Below are 5,099 nucleotides of genomic sequence, written 5' to 3'. Positions count from 1 at the left end.
CTAGCTAATCGATACCAGTTATATTTTATCAATGACCTTTGAAGAAAAGCATAAACTACCTCACTCCTATCATCACATCTCACATGTTTAACACTAGAAACAGAAAATACACAGATGTGTAAACTTCTTCTGTTTTGTTTTGTTTTTAAGGTTGGTGGACACTAGCACACGGTTTCTGTCTCTCTAACCATCTGTGTCAGTGTGACTGTAACTTTGAGCATGCAGTATGGTTAACAAAAACACAAGTATTTTTAGTGCTCAGGTCTTTCTGCAGTTGAAAAGCAAATGATCACCTTTAAGTACTTAGTGGCTCCATGCTGTGGTGGATAAGATATTCACCTTACACTCAAAAGGCCCCATGTCCAATTCCATAGTAGGTAGTGTTCTCTTGAACCCCTTTTCCCTCTGACATTTCCAAGCATCAATAAAGGAATTGCTCATTTCTTAGAAATACAATTTTGATTCCTGGGACAGTCTGGGAGCAGTTACTAACTATGCTGATGTCGGTCAATGGTAACTGCCAGTGCGGTGTGTGTTTGTTTGGTATCCTGATGCGAACAGGAATTCCCAGGAAATAAATTGTTTCATCAGCCTTGTACTGACATTGAAGTCAGTTTGTCTCTCTGAGAAAACTAATTTTATATTGTCAATTAAATCCCCACCCATTACAGTTATTAAAATAAAAGTAATTGTGTAGCATACTTAGAAAACAGGTTGCCTAATACATGAACATAAAAAGAAAATAGCACCAACAAGTACTTACCCACTGGTGCTCTTTTATACAGAAGTTTTTCAGCTTTTGGTTTCTCTTTTGTTTAAAAGATTTTACTTTGTGCAGTCCTTTTTGTTCTGCTCATTATAAAACACGTCTGAGCAAATTACAGCACCTCCATCTGGGTATGGATTTGTCTTTTTTCAGCTTTCTGTACTTCCAGGACAGTGTATCTCATTACAAGGCCGATGAAACATTTCATGGAACCAAATATGTCCTCTGTCATACAAATATTTCCTGTTGTATAACCATATTCAGCTTTGCGTTAATCACAAGATATAGGGTGCTATCATCCAACAACCAATATGTGGCAGCAGATTCAACACTGCATTTATGGCTATGGAAGAATTACTATTAGAACCCCTAAAAAATAATTTGATGTGATTTTAATTATTCTCTTTTCCCAGAAGATTTGGGGATTTAGGGTTGTGACTCTATGCAAGTCACGTATTAAGATTCACTCTTTGCTAAATTACAGGTCTTTTTGACAAGCTTTGACAACTCAGAACTGGGAAAAAAAGTTTTCCAGCATTCCTTCTTGTTTCAAAAACTGAAACAATCTGTTACTGCTGTTTAATTTTTGATGTTCAACAGAAACCATGAGAACTTTTTCTATCTTTCGCATGCACACATACACATTCACATACCAATTAGCACGACCCTTGAAGACCTAAGGCATGAATCAAGGGGCCACTAACAAAGGCTTTTATTGTGAAAGAGCAGTATCTCTCTCTTTCTCTTTCCCTCTTTGTCTCTCTTGCTCTCTCTCCCTTTCTTTCTCTCTATCTTGTTACTAGAAACATTTCAGGAGACGCACAAGCCTTTTCAAAAACACACATACATTGTACTCAGTGTACATCTGTTTTCTCTTAGCAGGAAATAAATTTTGTTGTTCTGCAGCTTCATGAAAGTGTTTCACATTTTTTTTATAATCTCATAGTTCCAAGAAGAAAAAGGACAGTAAATTATAGGCATAAGCAATATATATATGTCACATCACCTAATGTCAACTCATCAACTGAATTTTTTTCAACACTAAAACACAGTAATTAGAGGTCACAGAGTAAGAGATTAGAAATACGTAAATGACAGAAAGTTGGCATCTCCCAGTGCTGGTTGTAGTGAAGACACACCTGGCCTGAAGCACAGATGTTGTACATCAAGCATAACTGTGAAAGAGACTTTAGGACTTGAAAGCATTTCTGTAAAAGCACAGGCAGCAGTTACTGGGCTGGTAAGAAAATAACTAGAGAAACGAGGTGGACCAGTTACCCAAACGTACATCTCAATCTGCTCTTTCATTTGATGGGCTCTGGTTCTTACACGACATATGGTATCTCTGCGAGATCAGCCTATTTTAGTTTAGCGCTTCAACATATCTTGGTGCAGCTCATGTATGGGGATGAAAAACAAAATGGAAAAAGTGCGTGTGATGAAAGATACATGCTTTGCATGCTATTTCCATTTTTTCAGTTTTATATATGTTGCAATTTAAATTTTCTTGAACTAGAACTTGAATTACTACTAATATTTAAAGTACTAGTTGTACTAGTACACATTGCCTGCCCATTTTGTACACTATTCTTATAAACAAGAAACAAAGAGCTTTTGTTCTGGTATCAGATTCTTTGGTACTGAGCTGATGGCTCCTAAGGGGTTGTTGACTGAATCACATGCACAAGTTCTTACAAGCCTCAGTATCCTGACCAAAACCCTTCTCCCATCATAATCTTTTCATCTGTGTATTTCCACAAGTTTAAATGTGACTGCATATATCTTTATTTCACTAGTCACTCTCAGTGAAGTGTTGGAAGCAATTATGGTTTGGCTCAAAACTGTGTTCTTGGCCCAGGGTGATCGGGAGTCCAAAATATTAATCAGCATGAAAACAAGTGTCAGGTTCCTACTTCCTTCTCCATCCCAGTGTTTTCTCCTGCTCTTCTGTACCGTGTTCATCACAGGAAATGTTTAGGGGAGAGAGACAGTAAAAACCTTGTTCTGGAAGTTTAGAGGGGATGCCTCCTGGACATGAAATAGTCAAAACATTCTAATATTACAATCATGGTTTTGTGGGTGGAAATTGTGTTCTGGCTACAGAAGAAAAACAAAGGTTTGTTCATAGACTCTTTCAGAGCATGTTCCATTTTCTATATTTATGACATATTGGGCAACAAGTTTTTGCTTTTTTTTTTGCAAATATATTAAAAAGCTTGTTGTTTGTGTGTTTCATTGCATTGACTTAACTCATTAATCTTAATTCTTTGCTGCATTATTGGCACTGTGACTCTCAGAAGAATCTTTAATTCATTATCTTCAATACCCAAGCTGCGATACATTCTAGTCATTTCCTCGACCACAAGGTGAATGAATGAGATGTAATTTTCAATTAAACATACAAAGAATATGGTGGATTTGACAACAAGTTGTCGTGTTTCACATGCTAATGAGACAATTTGGGTTTTTTATTTTTCGTAATCCTAACACGTATACAAAATGGAAAAATTGCTGTGTGGTAACTGAAAGATCTTTCACAGGAGCTAATGTTTCGAGCAAGTTAAATTAGAGATTTGGTTTCAATGTGTTAGCTATTTGAGCCTTAGAGCGAGGTCTGTGATACTCTTTTTTTAAGAATTGATTGGAGAGGCTTTTAAATGTCAGAAGATTCAGGATGAAATTCGTTTCTTTTTTATGTTGTTAAAATATTTACATGACAAATATGTTTTTTCAGACACATAGAGCTTGTTCGAAACTGTGTGATAGTTGCTGCACTGTACACAGATGAAAAACAGGAGCACTTGTGCATGTTGAGTTCTTCTTATCAGTTAAAATAATGTGCCGCAGCAGAGTATTTGCAGGTTTTATTTGCCTGTCATTTTGACATGCGGTGATTTTGTGGTTCAAGCATATACTCTATAAGTAAACACGCAACTGCATCAAATACATATTTACAGATGTCCTTCACCACTATGAACACATCCTGGTTTAGTTATAAATACATTCTACACACCAACGTTGTTTAAATGATGCACTGAGTGAGCCAAAGTATATATGTTCATCAACGGAAAGCTAACTTAATCCCTATTTTTTTGGCATTAGTAATTACCTGCTTGCTTAGCAAACATATCCGATTTCATGGCACTATTTTCAAAGAGCTGGCAGTGCCATTTATGGCCTGAGCTTGGTTGTGCAGGTTCACTAGATCTGATATAAATCTAACCAAAGGTTTAGTTTGTGTGTGTTGGGGGTTATTTGAATGTTGCAGCCCTATTTTGCTTTTGTGAAGCAGTGCAACTGGAAATGCAAAGTCTAATTATGGAAATTATAGTTTAAAAACTAAACATTGGCTTTCTTTAATTTTCATGTGATTTTTAGCCAGATCTGTTAGTCTGATGCTCAAATACTAAATATGACAGAGGGAAGAACTGAAATCTTTGTTTAATAAGGTGAAGAAAAATGAAAATTTTGCATTAATTTCAACTGAATATACTATTTTCACATTTTGCAGGAAGGAAAAGAACCCCATTTATCCTACTGGCCAAAATGTATGTTCTATGCCTATTTGACGTGAACACGATGACAGATAAGGTGCGTTATGAATGAATAATTAACTCACAGAGTAAACTTAATCAACTTAATGAGGACGGTATTGTGGTTTATTGCAACAGTTGCTTTGAGCTAAAATCGCGCTGCCACGTGCTTTCAAATACGGACAGTCAGAAAGCAATGGATGTGACAGGCAACGGAAAACTAGACTACATTAGTGTGTGTGTGTGTGTGTGTGTGTGTGTGTGTGTGTGTGTGTGTGTGTGTGTGTGTGTGTGTGTGTGTGTGTGTGTGTGTGTGTGAGAGAGAGAGAGAGAGAGAGATAGAGAGAGGGAGAGAGAGAGTTTCACAGGGCTAGTCATATCTGTTCTTAGGAGGAGGGAGTTGTCTTGTGAAAAAACATGTAAAATAATAAAGTCGTGGGAAAAATGACCAATGCTAGTGTGATTAAAGCTGAAATGGATGCTAGTGGTGTGCAGTCACTTGGTTAATTATCTGAAGCATGTGCATGCGGGCTACATCGGCGATAGCATCATCTATGCCATCTTGCATATATCCTTGTCCTGATCTGTCAGTCTCTCTCTGAGTTCAGTGTGTGTGTGTGTGTGTGTGTGTGTGTGTGTGTGTGTGTGTGTGTGTGTGTGTGTGTGTGTGTGTGTGTGTGTGTGTGCTGGGAAGCACACTGCAGGTCACAAACACCTCCCTCTTTCACTGTATCGTGTGAGTAATAGGCTCCACCACTGGCTCCTATAAACATGTTGTTGACGCCACAGCCAGTCAGAGA

The sequence above is a fragment of the Rhamphochromis longiceps genome, linkage group LG23, assembly GCF_057381845.1.
Source record: "Rhamphochromis longiceps isolate RC_006_pf linkage group LG23, R_longiceps_female_GT1.1, whole genome shotgun sequence".
Lineage (NCBI taxonomy): Eukaryota > Metazoa > Chordata > Actinopteri > Cichliformes > Cichlidae > Rhamphochromis > Rhamphochromis longiceps.
The sequence above is the reverse complement of the archived record's forward strand: the minus strand, read 5'-3'. Positions refer to the sequence as shown.